Here is an 18,031-nt window from a genome sequence, read left to right as displayed (position 1 = left end):
CCACACTTTGGGCAACAGTTAAATTTCCTGGCTTTAAATAGCAGGCTATTAGCATGTGAAACTAGTTATTTAGTAGAATTAACTACATCCATGCTCTTAATCCATTGATTGTTTCCTTTCAGTGCTGACTAGCAGGAGCTTATTCATTTCATATGCTTTAAACCTTTACATTATAATCAGAACTGGTGGAGAATTACTATCCTATTTTACTGCTGTAATTTTTTCATTATCTGTGGAGGCATTGTAGAGAGAAGAGGGAAACTAACAAAGGCATCCTGTTAAAGAAACTAGACTTCTCCATTCGTGCTTTCAATGTGTCAACAGTTCAAAAGCTTAAATAAATTTTTTTCTTGTGTTTTCTTTCAAATACTTTGCCTTTCCTAAGCTGGGCTTTAAGTATCTGCAAACGTTAAAAGAAAATGTTAAGGTCTTTTGGCTAGATTTAAACTGTAACACAAAAGTGCAAAGGGTACAGACAAAACAATTTGGGAGAGTATACTGAGGTGTTTCTATGGAAATGTTCTCTACTGTATGGACAAGCTGCAGCTAATGAAGCTCCCTACTTGGGTTTCATGCTCCTGGAGCAATTCCAGTTGAGTAAAATCCTGGATGTTTAGATACTAATTCTAGGAAAAAAACCAGAATTCCAGAAGACAGGCTTTGTGAAAAATTTAAATAGTACAGCTGTAACTTTTTTTTTTTTGTATAACAGACTAACTAAGCAATTAAGATTTTCTAAGTAGTGAAATGATGATTTCAGAGAGCTGATCAGCTTCAGTCTCCAAAAAAAATATTTCTCACTGAATCAGTCATTTCTATTTAATAATTTTAACCTACGAAGTCACAGGCAACAAAGTTGAAATTAATTCAATTATGTTTTCTCTAACTCCTGAGTAGTCAGAATGTTTTCCATATAATTAGGTTGGGTTGAGGAGATTCTCCTCTCTTTTTGTATCTTCTCTTTTACATTTTACATGTTTATAAAGTTATAATAATCGTATCTGCTTTTAGGATAGCTAGATGATTTTATTTACACCTAATTTAGTGCACACTACACAGTAGACATACGGAAGTCAGTCTTTCAGGAGGCAAAAGGAAGAGGGGACAGGATAACTAACCCCTATTGATAAAGGAAAGCAAAGAACATTATAGCTTGTCACTTGCAAACCTACCTCTGCCATATTAGTATTTTGAGAAATGCTCAGTATATCACTAAGGTTTCCAGAGAAAGCGTTTTGAGTGTGCAGATGAATTTCTTTTCGACCTTCGCTGTCTGCTATCTTTCTATCCACCTGCAGATTTTAACCAAACTTGGCACTTTCCTCTTGACTGATTTTTGTGGGGGTGGTACATTATGGGCCATTCTGGCTGTGCTTTAGGGACTGTATTTGGTGCCAGGGATCGAACTGGAGTCTGCTGCATGCAAAACAAATGCCTTATCCTGTCTCCTATTTTCCCCACGCCTAACATTTGTCATCATAGAACTTTTCTCATAGTTCTTTTGCTTAGACTTTGGTACGTATTGAAGCCAGAACTTCCTTCTTCAGGTGCTGTGTTTTATTTGATTTGGGGGCACACCTGCAGTGCTTGGGGTCACTCCTGGTTCTATGCTCAGCAGTCACTCTTGGTGGTGCTCAGGGCGGCGGGCAGTACGAGGGAGCCATGCAGTGTCATGGATCGAACTGATGCCCAGCCTGTTGAGCTATTTCCAGTCCGGGGGGGGCTTGCTTTTTGTTAGTGTTTCCATGCCAGCCACAGGGATGGATTTTATATCTCACAGATGACTACAAAATTCTTCGCTCTCTCCTCAAATTTCATCACTCTATTCATGACAGTAATTATCCCCCTCTGTCTTGCTGTTTTTCTACTTGTATTCTTTGTTCTTCAACATGTCTTTTATCTGAAAGAGACTTTGGATCACACCCGATCCCTCTTGCTTTATCTTGTTCTTTAGTTTCTTGGTGAAATAGTCTTCAGATGTTAGTTCCTCACAAAAATTTTTTAAACTTACTGAAAGAGTAAGGGTAATTTGCTTCCTGAAACTTCCATCTGAGTTTAGTCTTTAAGACTAATCCCTCACTCCTATAAAAGTACTTCAAGTTTTTATTTATACTTACGTATGATTTTATTAGATATATGATATGCTCAGTATTTATGCATATGCATGATTCTTGTATGCTTTAGTGTAACTATTCATATGTGTGATAATTTCTTGTAATTATATAATTTATTATAATCATAATGTATTATAATTCATGAACCAATCCAAATGTTTATGTAAGAGACATTTCAATAAATGCTGAACACATATTTAGTAAATAATGAATATTTATTGATAAAACTCTTGAATTTTAAAAATATTCATGTATTTCTCTCCATATTTATTCCTCATCCATTTTCACTCTCTGATGTTGGCTTGACACTGTTCCAGTGAGATTTCTGCAGGTCTAATGATACTGAGTCACCAGGGGATCACCTTTTGACTTGAGTCATTGGTGTGTCCACATTGTATAACTTTTGATACGGCAACAGCAGTATGAGAGTTAAGAATATTGTACAAGTACAAATGTTGTTTATATAATGTGTGCATTTGTACACACACATACTTTTCTTGAGGTCTTGTGAGTTGCAGGCAGTGTCAAGTTAGTGAGAGATTAAATATGTTGCTGTTGTAATAGTCTCAGACTCAGTGAGTAGAAATTGGATTAAGTTTTCTCAGATAAATAAAATATCTAGTGTGAACCTATGAGTTTGGGGTCTAATACAGTCTTTCTCATTGGAGAGCATGCTGTCTCTTGTAGGTCCCACGGTATTCCAAGGGGTCCGTTGGTAAAAGTCACAAAAGTGGAGGACATGAGACAAGGGCAGCTACTAATGGGACCATGAGACCACAGGAAGGAAACAGGTTGGATAGGTTGGAAGGAGCCATGGTTGGAAAAAGGTTGAGAAAGGCCGGTCTAATGGATCCCCCCATTAGCCCCTAAGAAATGTAAAATAGTATTGACCTTAATCAACACAAGCTTATGACCCACACTTCCTGGGAATTCCTCGTTCATGGGGAATAATTGCAATCCCTGATCCGAATCACGAATGGGGTTCAACGGGATAACTGCACCTGCCGGTGTAGGGTAGGCACACGCTGAGCCAGTCAATGTAGCATGCCTGCAGCCCAGACATCGAAGGGCATCACAGACCTGTTATTGCTCAATCTCAGGTGGCTGAATGCCACTTGTCCCTCTAAGAAGTTGGGGGATGCTGACTGCCAGGGGGTTGAGTAACTAGTTAGCATGCCAGAGTCTCATTCGTTATTGGAATTAACCAGACAAATCGCTCCACCAACTAAGAACGGCCATGTACCACCACCCATAGAATCGAGAAAGAGTTATCAATCTGTCAGTGCTGTCCATGTCCGGCCCGGTGAGGTTTCTCATATTGAGTCAGATAAAGCCACAGGCTCCACTCCTGGTGGTGCCCTTCCTCACTTCCTTTAAGTTTCAGCCTTGCAACCATACACCCCGCCCCCAACCCAAAGACTTGGATTTCCTGGAAGCTGCCTGATCATGGGAATTACGCCGCCACATCACCAGTCAGCATCGTTTAAGGTCGGAACTACGACGACCTTAAGCTGGAGCAATAGCACAGCGGGTAGGGTGTTTGTCTTGCACGCGGACGACCTGGGTTTGATTCCTCCATGCCTCTAGGAGAGTCTGGCAAGCTACCGAGAGAATCCCGCCCCTGGCAAGTTACCTATGGCATATTCGGTATGCCAAAAACAGTAACAAGTCTCACAGTGGAGTCGTACTGGTGCCCGCTTGAGCAAATCAATGAGCAATGGGATGACAGTGATACAGTGATATAGTATTGACCTTGAAGTAAATGAAGGAGATTATTTTTAATGTTCAAACAATAGGTCCAGGAATAAAATATCTTTTTTTAGATGTTAAATTTTATTTCACTGTTAAATCCATTTAATCTATTAAATAAATAAATATAGATGACATAAAATAGAAGTCAAAACATTATTTTTGATCATTATATGCTATTTTAATATTTTTGGGTGAGCTTTGAAGATAGGCTTCAAAAATAAAGCAGTTTATATTACTGCACGTTCCAGAACACCTGTAAACAGATCCCCTTAAAAATGAAGAAATTGCAAAAGAATTTGTGTAGGAGCAATATATATGTTTATGTGTTTCTAATAGAGCCATGTACTTAAAATCCATGTGACTAATACATACTTGTCCTACCGTGGCATCCAGATTTCAAAATAGAATTTCAGCTGATTTGAAATAATATCTGTTTTTAAACATGGATAGTTTGATGAAATGTTTCCATATCCAAAAATGCGACCTTGTTCTTTAGTTGAGGGTGAAAAACTCCCAAGCAATGCTCAGAAGGCCCAGGGGTCCTTTCTGGAAATTCTCATCTAATTTAGGCCTGAGGCTTTGATGCTCTGCAGTTCCAACCGGGGGACCAAATGGAGATCCAACTCCTATATCATCTCCCAGTTCCTGTTGAAAGTGAATTAATAGAAACTGTGGGTAGAAGTACACAGTAAAGTGCAAAATTTATTCTCATAGTCTGAGATAAGAATTCTGTTTTCATCTCAAGTTCTCAGAATACATGAGGAATTGACTGATTGTTTCCTATTTTGATTTCCTGTTAAGCCACCAAACTTTTATGTCATTGCTATAATAATGGAGTCAAAAAGAAACAAAGAATGACAGTAGACACTTCTTCTTGTGGAGGAAGGCTTCAGTGCCGGTATAGCCAATGTATTAATCATCTTAAATTATAGTTTGAGGTTCACAGTAAAAAAATTAAGACTTACCATTTTGGTGATGGAAGAGGTAGACTTAGGTGTAAGCTTCACAATATAGAAGGATTTTGCTTGGAAGTTGGTCAGCAAGGCACCCTTGACTTTGGGTGAAACATAATTAGGATATTCTAGATGGGGGCTGGAGAGAGAGAACAGAGATTAATGCCTCTGCCATGCATATGGATGATCCTAGTTTGAGACCCTCGACCTCTTATGGTTCCCTGAGCACGACCCAGAGTGACCCCTGAGCATAGAGGCAGGAATACACACGCTGCACCAATGGGTGTGAACTTCTGAACCCCAAGTAATCAAATAGATACATTTAGGTAAGTATGTGAAAGGGTCAGTTGCCAGTGCATCAAGTTGATGAAAGGACAAACCGTTGTAGTTTGTAATGTGGGGACAGTATCTGCAGTGGATCTGCATCTCTGCTTCTTTTTATTGAGAGTACAGAAATCGCCTCATCTACTCAAAAAAATAGGCATAGACATAGAATTCCATAGACATAGATGTCCACACTTTTATATTTGTAACTTATACATACAGAATAAAAATGCATGCTGACAGTTTAGTCCTATTGATCTAAAAGAAAAAGAGGATGAAAAATCAGCAAGAATACTTTATAATGTTAAAGGGAAATGGTTTTAAAGAGAGAAATATGTGTGAAATTTCTTTCTCTGTCAGATTGGATGGTTTTAAAACGAGTGATAGTTTTTTTGTGTGTGTGAGAGTGACATCTGTGGAGTGAAGGGGAGGCAAAGAATTTCTCGCACCCACTTTGCTTTTCTTGGCTGGATCTGCTAAATAATCTGAAAAGATTAACAGGAGCTGTGTTCCCATTCAACTCAAGTGTTACGTGACAAGGGGGAGCCTCCACGAGGAAATGAAAACAGATCTGAATATTATGTTAGTCCACTCCACTTGAGAAGGAGCAGACAGTTGTTTTAGAGTCTGGTTTTTGTTTAGTTTTGGTTTTGTCTTACCCAAAGCTGGAGTGATAGCACAGCCTGTAGGATGTTTGCCTTGCATGCGGCCAACCCGGGTTTGATTCCTCCGTCCTTCATGGAGAGCCCGGCAAGCTACCTAGAGTATCCCGCCCGCACAGCAGAGCCTGGCAAGCTACCTGTGGTGTACTCAGTATGCCAAAAACAGTAACAAGTCTCACAATAGAGACATTACTGGTACCCACTCGAGCAAATTGGCGAACACAAGGAGGACAGTGCTACAGTGCTTTGTCTTACCCAATAGCCTCAGGGGCTGTTCCTGGTTCAGTGCTCAGGGATTACTCCTAGAAGTGTTCAAGGGACCATGGGGTGCCAGGGATCAATTGCCTGGATTCCTCTGGCTCTTCTTTGTTCTTTCTTTATTTTTCGATATTTTTGAACTCCATGGTATTTATTATTACTACTACTACTACTACTGCTATTATTACTATTACTATTATTATCATTTAATTTAGTCACTGTGAGCTGCAGTTACAAAACTTTCGTGTTTGAGTTTTAGTCATACAATGATCGAACACCCATCCCTCCACCAGTGCACATTTTCCAACACCAATGTCCCCAGTACCCCCCCACCTCGCCCCACCCCTCCCCCTGCCTTTATGGCAGACAATTTCTCTCTTACTCTCTCTACTTATGGATAGCTTCTTTTGTCTTCAGATATAAAAATGCTTCTTCTCTCTGGGCATGAGGAAACCTCTCTCCTGAGAGTCTTCAAACCCATTTCAGGGTGAAGGGGCTGGGGAAAGGTCAGGGGTTCAGGCCCTTCCTGGAATTTTCTCAGACACCTGCATCCTAGAATATTTAACATGACACACAGCACATTGGGATGGGTGGTTGTTGTCCTGACCCAGTTATTCATTCCTCTGTCAGACTCTTACCCCACCCACTTTGTCAATTCTAGAAACACGAGGTTGTCCTGTAACTCAGTACATCAGTTTCTCAGTCTTAAACATTTCTATGGAAACGTCGAAAAAAACAGGTTAATGATTATCAACAAGCTCTAAACTCAATCTCTTCTTCCGGAGAATATTTCTAGGTGTTGGCCTCTGAGCATTGTCAAAGGAATCCAGGGTTGAAGGGCTCAGTGATGTCATTGGAAGTTCCATGACTTTTTCAAGAGGCCCAGGCAGCACCTGGGACGCAGGTCGTGGGAGTTTCTGGCCCTGCAGCTTCCAGGTTTGGGGAAGGAGATGTTTCTTATGTTTAGGTTTCAGGTTATAAGAGGAAAAATGAGAAATGTTAATTTGGAGAGTTGTACCCAAATATTGGAGGAGGCAAGGAGAACTCAGGGTTCAGACTGTGGTGCAGGTAGATGAGAGAATCTTGAAAACCATAAATGGGACTGGTATTTATTCCCAAGTGGATGTACTGTACATTTTTACAGCGACAAGTTTGTTTATCTCACTCCCATTTCTGTCAACTACAATAAAAGCACAACCAATGTGTTTAAGAATGAGACTACTGTCGGGGCCGGAGCGATAGCACAGCGGGTAGGGCGTTTGCCTTGCACGCGGCCGACCCGGGTTCGATCCCCGGCATCCCATATGGTCCCCCAAGCACCGCCAGGAGTAATTCCTGAGTGCAAAGCCAGGAGTAACCCCTGAGCAGCGCTGGGTGTGACCCAAAAAGAAAAAAAAAAAAGAATGAGACTACTGTCATTAAACTTGGTTGGCCTAGTTAGAAGGAACTTTTAATAATGAATCTCAGATTAGAACACAAGTTCCCAAACAGATTTGGCCTGCTGCCCCATTTTCAGGAAAAGAAAAAAGAAAGAAAGAATAAAAGAAAGGAAATCACTTGGTATTGCCTACATTGGGAAGCTGTGGGTTCGACTTTCAAAAACCCCAGTTGGTTGGGAACGGAAGCCAATAATCTTTGCCAACAGTATTTACAGACTTTAGTAAATTTCGCTTTTCTTGAGGTCCTGAAAAATATGGCAAGATAAAAGAGTCTGCCCAGAGGTGACCTTCCTTACTCCTTGTGGGTGAGAGCACTTTGGGGAACATACTGGGATGGCGTTTGAAAGGGGATCTTGATAGTCACTCTCCAAAGCCAACTGCAGTTTCTTAAAGTTACTTGGTGATATCTGATTCTGTGCCCCCATTCTTTTTTTTTTTTTAATCACCGTGAGATACAGTTACAAAGCTTTCATGTCTGAGTTTCAGTCATACGATGATCAAACACCCATCCCTGCACCAGTGCACATTCTCCACCATCCATGTCCACAGTATCCCTCCCTTTCCAACCCTCTTGCTCCCTCCCGACCAACGATTTCCCCCATACTCTCTCTCTACTTTCGGTGCCTCCCATTCTTCAATGTGACATTCCAGACTAGCCTTGGGAACACGGCCAGTGTCTACAGCCATGTCCCATTATAGGGCTAAAAATAATTACTCAGCTTTCATGAATAATAATACTGCTATGAAGATGAGAAAAATGGGAGTGCTTGCCAACAGGTTTCACAATTCTGGAGAGGTAAACGCTTCAATGTTACAAAGATACCATTTACCAAACTGCTGTAAGTTCTAGGAAGTTTGTATCTTTGTTTTTGTCTTTTGGTGGCGGTGGGGCCTCCCAAGCACATGCCCAAGGGGACCAGGTCCCACTCCTGCTGATGCTTGGCCAAGAGTGGGGCCAGGTAGATCAGTACTCAGGGTCTTCAGAGTCCCCTTAGTACCAGGGATCAAGCCTCGTGCGTGCCTCTGGGACGTGTGTTCCAGCCTTCAACTGTTTCTCTGACTCCAAGTATAGGACCTTTAAGGGGAAAAGGTTTTCTTAAATCTGGTAACCAAAGCATTAAGGAACCTACAGAGTTTCAAACTAACGTCATAACGTCATAAAATCAGAAGCATCCATATAAGTTCATTCAGTCTCACGTCATTAATGCTTTGTTGTATTTATTTCATAGTTTTGTGAATCCCTCAGCATTTTCATTAGTTATGGAATTCTCAGTACCAGGGCAAAGTCCCTGTAACTGCTGTGATACCATCTTGGAGCATCTTCCCAGGAGCTGATTGTAAATTCTTCCAGGGTAGAATCACAGTAACACCTTTGAGTGATTAAATGACTGAAAAATAGTCATGGTTGGAGTTCTGATAAGAATTTATGAGATAAGGAAATTTAGTTACATCTCTGGCTTATAATAATTTACAGTAATAATTGTACAAAGTGGTGACAAATATCTATGAGATGAGTACAATTTCTAGAATACTAGAGTAGATAATATGATATACTTCTACATATGTATAACTAATTAGGATTCGTCATTATTTGACAGTGCTTCCCTTCTAATTTAACACACCAAATAAACCCATATATTTTGACATCTCTTTACACAGGGTGAGAATTTGGGGGGGCCCCTCTAGGAAACCTCAAAATTAGTTGAGGTCAAAAATTCTTTATTTAGAATTGAGTTGGGGATTTTGCTCAAAATCAAAAGGTTTTGAGTTACAACTAAATAAGGTTACAGATCATTATGAAATAATATGCAATCAAATATTTAACCAAAGTTAAAAACAAACCTCTTTGAAGGATAAATATAGAAGGTTGTGAAGGAAACTTAGCTCTTTTAGTATTAACTTGTTTTTTTTCCCTTAAGCAATCTGCCTGATTTAAAAAAAAAAAAGTCAAACAGGAAATTATTCTAAGGCACACTATTTTAGTTTCCAGGGCAAATACCTTAAAAAGTAATGAAAATACAGGAATGGTGGTGTTTTTAAAGCTATCATTTATTGCTTAGTTAATCAGGTGCTCCACTGTGCATTTATATGCATTATCTCATTTGGTTGCTATAAAATATGAATTTCATATGCATAACTTTTATACATAGCTTTTAGTATATACTAAAGATTTTTTAATAGACAAGCAACCAGACAGTAACTTGGCTAACGTGCTACTCCTGTAAAAAGGCTGATACTTGAACTTATTTTGCATATGAACCCAAGCTCTTAGCAGCTATATTCTATTGCCAGTATAAATGCTTTGATTAAAGTCATATAGTTCTAAATCGTGCTAGTGGGGTTGGCAGGGAATATCATAGCTTTAAAGATCCATGGCTCTTTTGACCACCATATGCTTTTTAATAATGCCATTTTTAATAAAGGTTGATCTAGCAACTAGAGATAGTACAGTGGGCACGGTAAGTTGCCCTACACATAACTGACCCAGGTTTGACTCCCAGCATCCCATATGCCTCTTAGGCACTGCTAGGAGTAATTCCTGAGTGCAGAGCCAGGAGCAACTCCTAACACATTGCTAGGTGGGGTCCCAAAAAACCAAAACCAAAACCAAAGGCTGATCTAATCTTTTTATTGCCTCTTGTCAGGAAGACGAGGTGATTAGGTGTTAGGAATTGTTACCAGTTCTTGAAACTGCAATCTAAGAAGATTAAGAATTGTCTCGGAAAGCCCAACTTTCTATTAAAACAAAATATGTTTGAGAGGGATTTGCCCAATCATTGTCTGAACACTTCTCAACGAGAAGACGAGAAGACTCTTGCTAAGTCTGCTGTCTGGGCAAATTGTAGCCAAGTAATAGTTGGAGGTGTTAAGTCACTTGTAAAACTGCTCTGTTTTCTGGTAGTTTCTTACCACTATGGCTGGCATTCGGCTTGAGGTCATGTTGAAGTGTCACCACGCCTCTGTGTGCCACAGACAGTGCTGGTCTAGCCAAGTGTCTCCTGTTTATTAGTAACATACAAACTTCAAGGATTATTTGGTGTGAAAATTTCACCCCAGATTTTATTTTCAAAAGCTGACATAGTGATATCATTTTAATAGCCCTGTACACAGCTTTTTCGAAATGGTTACTCTGAAAAGAGGCATTTCATTCCGTTTATTATGATGCCTCCTGGCTAATTTGCCCAGGCTGCCTACTCAGTATTAGCTTAGTAACTGCACATATGATTAGTCTTCCAAAGGGGCCCTTCCAAAGGAACATGCTTTGGAATGAAACATTGGCCTTTCTGCCATCTGATCAGAAGAGCACCATAAGCCTGCAGAAAGAACTTTTTTTCTTTTTCCCAGTCTGCCTCCTCCTTTCCCTCCTTCCTCAGTTTCTTCTCAGTGCTCTAGCATGTGATAATAGATAGGCGTTAAGTATCTATCAAATCTGATCATTTCCTGCCAATATTAGAGATAGGACAAACTTAATCTCAGAAGGATTGGGAGTGTCATATTTATTAAGTAACATTTCCTCTCCGGATGATACTCAGGAATCCGGGAGCACTCATGATTGGAATATGCTTCCATGGCCTGATGACTTGTTTTTGAGTTTAACTTTTTGTGGATAGTACTGATTTGGGGGATCCTAGTGGTTCTACATGCCAAGAACTTTTGTCTCTCAGAAATTCTTTGTACCTATTATGTTTTCAGCAGAGTCTGTATTTAAATAGATAATTTCCCCTAGAAATTGGAGGCTTAATAGAAAGTGCTTATTTTTTTAAAAAATTTATTAGTGAATCACTGTGAGGTACAGTTACAAACTTACAAACTTTTGGGCTTGTGTTTCAGTCATACAATGGTCGAGTACCCATCCATCAGTGCCCATTTTCCACCACCAATGGTCCCAGCATCCCTCCCACCACTCCCACCCCACCTCTGTGGCAGGGCATTCCCTTTTGCTCTCTCTCTCCTTTTGGGTGTTGTGGTTTACAGTAGAGGTATTAAGTGACCTTCATGTTCTGTGTATAATCTACTTTCAGCCTGCATCACCCATCCTGAACAGGCCCTCCTAGCACCCTGGACTTGGTGGTCCCTTCTCTATCTGAGCTGCCTTTTCTCCCAGCATTCGAGGCTGGCTTCTAAGCTGTGGAGTAATCCTCCTGGTACTTATCTCTACTGTTCTTAGGTGTTAGTCTCCCATTCTGTTACTTTATATTCCACAAATGAGTGCAGTCTTTCTATGTCTGTCCCTCTCTTTCTGACTCATTTCACTTAACATGATACATTCCATGTTGATCCACTTATATGCAAATTTCATGACTTCATCTTTTCTAATAACTGCATAGTATTCCATTGTGTAGATGTACCAAAGTTTCTTTAACCAGTCATATGTTCTCAGGTACTCGCATTTTTCCCAGATTCTGGTTATTGTAAACAGTGCTACAATGAACATATAAGTGCAGATGTCATTTCTATTATACTTTTTTGTATCTCTGGGATATATTCCTAGAAATGGTATTGCTGGGTCAAATGGGAGCTCAATTTCTAATTTTTTGAGAAGCGTCCATACTGTTTTCCAAAATGGCTGAACCAGTTGGCATTCCCACCTTCTTTTTCCCCACATCCATGCCAACACTGGTTGCTTTTGTTCTTTCGGATGCGGGCCAGTTTCTGTGGTGTGAGATGGTATCTCATTGCTGTTTTGATCTGCATCTCCCTGATGATTAGTGATAAGGAGCATTTTTTCATGTATATTTTGGCTACTCGGATTTCTTCTTTGAGAAAGTTAGAAAGTGCTGTTTTATGAAGTGTTGTGAGATGAATTTATGCACGTCCTCATAGCAGCTAATAATTTTTCTCTCATTTTTAACCGGGTTTGCTGATTCTTTGGTAGTTGTATTTTTCTGAAAATTTATCATTATGTTGAAAAGGGTAAATAGCCAGTGTCTTTGCCAAAAATCAAATTAAGTCGGTTTTGTTTTTAAATTTGAATTAGGAAAACATGAGAGAATCTGATTTTGATTTTAGAAAGTTGTCTCATTGATCTCATTATAGAGATGAGGCTAAGAAAAGCTATGTGCCCAAGTTATTCACTGAGTTATTTACTGGCAGACTTTGTATAGACAAATAATCCTTAGGTTTCCTGTTGCTGAAGGTTTTGCACTCAGCACTTTTGTGTGTTTGTTTTTGTGCCACACTCAGTGGTGCTCAGGGGTTACTCCCGGTTCTGCACTCCTAGGTGGACTTGGAGGGGTGTATGGGTGCAAAGGATTGAATCTGAGGTTACTGTATGGAAGGCAAGTGCCCTACCCACTGTACTATCACTGCAACCCCTCAACAGTTTGTTTTCAGTTATCATTCATGAATAGAAATGAGCATCTCTCTTCCTTCGGGTTTTCCAATTTTGTTTTCTGTTTTTTTTCTTTTTTTTAATGAGGTAATATTGGCTTACATCACTGACTATGTTTTAGGAGTGATTTTTTTTCCTTACCTCCTCAAAAGTAAGTTGTCTCCCAACTTCCACCACCAAAGTGCTGATGTTACTCACCATAATCTGTGTTGGTTTTTTGATTGAAATTGCCAAGTAAGATCAGAACTTATTGGTGTGGTTGTGTGATTCCTAGGTTGAAAATGGCACTTGAAAACTGTAATCTGGACCAGAGAGATAGTACAGTGGGTAGGGTGCTTACCTTGCACACGTAACAGGGCGCTTGTCCTGCCTGCTCCACTGATGCACATGCCTCTTAGGTTGACTCTTTTACATGCCTCATCAGTAGCTCAATTTGATTTTCCCCAAAGTGTGAATTATATTGTATCTCCTATTCCTTCTTTAAATTGTTAAGGCTTTTAGGTATTCATTCTTCTCATGTGAACTGAGCTAGGTAGGCTTTTACTTAGTTGAGATTTGGCAATACACAGTTTCGAGTTTGTCTTAGAAACTTCATTTGAATTCTGTCAAAGGAATGTCATTTAGCTTTCTTAATTTTTGTTGGAAGTAGGGAAGAAGAAGCGTTGGTTTGGTAAAGACAAAGCAGAAAGTGAATCTTAGGGAGGAGTGAGTTGAGGCAGTTGCGGAAGTGAGGCTGAAGATTTATGCAGGAACTGAGAGTAAGGTTTGGCTTCTGTGCGAGATGAATGGATAGCAACGTTGCTGGTCCGTTCTGCTTGTGCCCTAATGATTTATGTGAGTGCTCTCATGTCATTTTGACTTCCATGACCTTAGCTGATAGAGTTTTCTGTAGTTTTTCTGTGCCCTTGTATTTGTGTAATATAGGGTCATAGTAGCAGTAAATTTTGCATGTAGGTAGCTGTGGTTTCCAACTTCCTTCAAAATGTGCAGTAGTCATATTCCAAATACAGATGTATCTTCTTGCTACATCTGGTAAACTCCCCTGCTAAGAAGTGTAAGGGAATCAACACATGTGCATATGAATCCCTGAACTTAACCATGTGCATATGAATGGTGGTGTTTTAGTCAGTGTAGTTTTTATGAGTATTCTGAGCAAGGATTAGTCATATACCGGCCTGTACCAGTCTAGTATCTTACACAACTATCTAAAAAACTCTCTTTCCGAGTAATTCAGAACTAAAATGTTTATAAGGACTTTATTAGTTCAACAGGAGGATATTATACCAGTTAAGTTATTATTAGGGAAGTGACTGTTTTAGTTTAATAATTCTATTTTGAATAGAATAAATAGTTCTATTTCCAAACAACATATTTAGCATTTAACAGATCCTTGGAACTCAGAGCTATTAAAAATAACAGACGCTGGAATTGGGATATTCTCAAAGGTCTTTTTGGGCTCTCAAGTTCCACGATCAGTCACAGCGTTGCCTTGCACTTTGTGATCATATTATTCCTGCTCATCTCAGCGAAGGGATTCTGTTAGCACTTTATTCTCCCCGCTGGAGTCACGGCTTTATTACTCCTTTCATCCTCTAGTTAGCACTGCCCTGTCTCCTGCCTCTTCTCCCTTTTGATGCTCTTCTGTCTCAGTCTGGGTTTCCCAGGGCACAGACTCGGAGCGGGAAATTTGTGTCCAGGAAGTTTATTAGAAAGTACTCTTGGGATTAGCCTCCAAGGGACTAGGAAGACACGCATCAGGCTGCCAGGCGGGCCCAGTGAAGAGCCTCCGTGGACAGCTCTCAAGCTGGCAGACCCTTCACCCCCTCTTTAGCTGTGGACCGGGAAACAGTCTTTCGAGCCCTAAGGCTGGGCATTGGCTGACCTGGGGCGGGAGCCTGTGCTTTTCTGACGCGGCTCTAGAGCCATTCTCCAGGGAGCTGAGAGTTGCGGCTGTTGCTGGCTCTCTTGCAACAGTTGAGGGAGAGATTCCTTCATTTCTCTGAGGGAGTCTATGGGGCTCGGTCCAGTTGCCATCCCATCCTTTTTTTTTTTTTCCAATTTTGTATTGGGAATGACACCCAGTGGCACCCGATGGCAGGGTCTGACTTGTCAGTGCTGTCTACACTGCCTGTACTTAGTGCCAACAGTGCTGCTGACCAGGTGATGCCATGCTCAGCTGGTTGGTTCTTGGTGGAGCTGGGGCATGCCGTAGTGGGGATCAGTCTGTCAGGTGCGTGCCACGGCTACTGTCTGTGAGGTGATTGATAAAGATGTTTAAGAATGGCCTGGGGCAGGGATCAGGATTTCCAGAAATAAGAAATTGCAGGGCTAAATGGTTGGGAGCCTGTGAGATGGAAGAAAAGGAAAGTTATTGTGGAATTGATCCTGGCAGATAATCAATGTATCACGTTGATTACTGCTTTGTTCATAGGTCTTTAAACCCTTGTTTTGTTTTTGAGCCACACTTGGTACTCAGAGTTTACTCTTGGTTCTGTGCTCAGGCATCACTTTGGGCGGAGTTTAGGGGCCCTTATAAAACGCCAGGCTTGGATCCAGGTTGGCTAGGTATGAGGCAAGCTTGTTCATCACTGTGCTATCTCTTGGCCCCTCTCCATAGTGATGTATCTCCTGTAAAAGTTAAGAAAACATGTTAAATACTCCAGGTGTGCTATGCAGGTAAGTGGCTGTTACCTGTGCTCATGAATTCCTTTTGGTTTTGGTAAAAACTACCTGTCTTGTTCAGTTTCCTTTCTTTTCATAGTGCTATTTTCTTTATCCACCTCTTTAATATTTATAAGCTTGGGGGTGCATCTTTATCTGTTTGTTATAATGCTATTCCAGTAAATAAGTTTTCTCATGTAAGTGAGTTAAAAACTCATCTTCAGTGGAGATTGTTTTTGCTGTTGTTATTGATGTTTAGTTTTGTTTTTACTAACATGGAGCTATTCCTGGTGACCTGGCTTATGGAATGTTTCTTTAAAGTGGTTTTGCGCTTGTTTTCTCCCAGGTGCTCTAGGGATAGCACTAGTCCAAGGTTCAAACTTATTTCTTTAGATTTCTTCTGCAAATAATATTTAAATTTCCAGACTCGTGTCTGAGGGTTTTAATTTTTGGTTGGAGTATTGCCACTGCCCTTGCTTTCAGAGGGTCAGAGACGATCCACTGAAGCCCCAGTTTTGAAGAGGGGATGCAGCCTTCTGTAGGCTGCGTGGCTGTGGTTTCACGGCAGAGCCACGGGACCACTTTATGCCCATGTTTGCCTCGAGATCAAGGCTGCCACACACACTTGCTCTGGCTGAATCTAGTATTTAGAAACACGGGGTCAGAAATCTCACCCAGCTGTGCTCCCCCGAGAGCTGCTCCTTCTGGCAGCTTTTCCTGGAGGGGCATCTTCTCCCCGAGTCCAGTCAGACCTACACAGCTCGACTCCAGGGAGGCTCCTGGCAACCACAGGCATCGGTGTCCCTCTTTGTGCTCACCATTTTAACGTTGATTTAGAACCCTTATGCATTTTACCTTTCTCATTCTATTTGATTCTTTTTCTTTTTTTCTGCATGTATTTCGATTGACCACATGTTGCTTTCAGAATTGTGACAAGTTACTGATTAACCTCTATTCCTCAGGTTCCCCCTCTTTAAAATGGGACTAATAATAGGGTCTTTGGGACGGGGCTCAATCCAGATCGGATAGTACCTGCTCCTCCGTGGGCGTTGATCCTTACTGCTCATGCCACTCATAGCTTGCGTCGTCCCTGTAGGAAGGGTTGTGAGTGTGCTAGTGGCTGTTGACTTGCTTCCCAAGAGGAAGTCAGTGAACGCCCTAGAGAAACCAGAGGAGAAACTTTGTTCAGTCTATTACAATGCTGGAACTGAGGAGGCCGGAGAAACTGAGCAAGTCCCTCCCTTTCTGCTGATGAGCCAAAGGTCATTTGGCTCCCACAGAGTGAAGTGAGAGGAATGTCCTCTCATTCTTCCCTGGAAGATCCCGGAGAGGGACTCTGCTGGGTTTGCGTGGCTAGGTAAGTTGGAGCTACGATTTGTTTTCTCTGCTAAGGAAGACTCAAAGGCAATATTAATACAGGAATTATTTGTGTACCTTGAAATATATAGAAATACCTTTACTCCCATTATTTTCAGTTTCCATTGTGAATTGTGAATTTGGTGAAATTGGTGTCTTAGGATTCTGCCTCTTTGCCTTCTGGACTCTGCCTGTGGAGATGGAACTTAGAAACCTTCCTTCCCTTCTACCAAAGTGTGGAAGAGAATGCTTTTTCCTCCTGAGTTATAGCAAAAAAAAGGAAATGTTGACTATTAAAAGTTGACAAAGCTCAGACATAATATATCATGTTTCTTAAAATTATTTTTGGTATAGGGGCCTGGAATTATACCCAGGGCTTCATACATTAAAATTAATTTTAAATTAATCTAATATGCAAAATATTGTGATTATCCTATAAATACTAGATACTTCGGATTGTTTACATAATGTTAGTTGTACTATGAAAATTTAATTATCGACCAAGTTTAGCCTTCTCAGTTGTTATTGGCTTTGAATCCACGGACTTAACACTGCCAAATTTCTGTGTAAACATTTTTCTTGGGACCTAAAATATAGTGAATATGTGTATTTGAAGTTTTTTTTTTCTTTTTTAAAGCCCATCTATATTAATGGAACTTGTAAATGTTTAAACAGTCAATTAATGGAAGTTTTTATAGAGCAACTCTTTCAAAAATTCGATTTTATAATTATATTTTAAATATGAAAGTTGAGTTCAGTGACAGATATAATTTCTAATTCATACATGGAGATCTTTGTAGCTCTTATCAATTTCTTGTTACATTTAATTCTATTCAGGAGGAGATCTTTTGGTATTCTGTTAGTAATAATTAACTGTAAGTTCAAAATTTATTCTATTCAAAATAAATAGGCACTAATATTGTGTCACAGTATACTGGAGAACAAAAGTAAATAAATGGTTCTATTACTGGTACTGGAAAAGCAAAATCACTCTTGCGCTTAGGTGCTGTGGTTATGACTATAGTGGTTCTTTTGAAATACATTCTTGGTTCTGTCGATTATGTTTTCTATAATGTATCTGTTATTTATTAAATATAAATAACATAAAGTACCATAAAGAGCATTATCAACTGACAGAGTTTAACTCTTCATCTAAGTATCTTATGCAGCTTTAAAGCAT

General features: G+C 40.2%; 1 protein-coding gene across 3 annotated transcripts in view; it reads left to right on the top strand.

Annotated features, from left to right (window-relative positions):
- Positions 1 to 18,031, top strand: part of EPS8 (epidermal growth factor receptor pathway substrate 8) — a 183,128-nt gene that overhangs the window by 59,987 nt on the left and 105,110 nt on the right. Inside the window, exon 1 of one of the 3 annotated variants that reach the window (XM_055118332.1) lies at positions 16,680 to 16,852. The exons of the other annotated variants lie outside the window; for them this stretch is intronic. The gene's annotated coding sequence lies outside the window, so the exon portion shown is untranslated. Of the gene's footprint in view, positions 1 to 16,679; positions 16,853 to 18,031 lie in introns of those variants that run through there. 3 annotated transcript variants of the gene reach the window in all.

This window comes from Sorex araneus, chromosome 10 (assembly GCF_027595985.1).
Source record: "Sorex araneus isolate mSorAra2 chromosome 10, mSorAra2.pri, whole genome shotgun sequence".
NCBI classification, from domain to species: Eukaryota; Metazoa; Chordata; class Mammalia; order Eulipotyphla; family Soricidae; genus Sorex; species Sorex araneus.
This window is presented reverse-complemented; position numbering and strand designations above follow the sequence as displayed.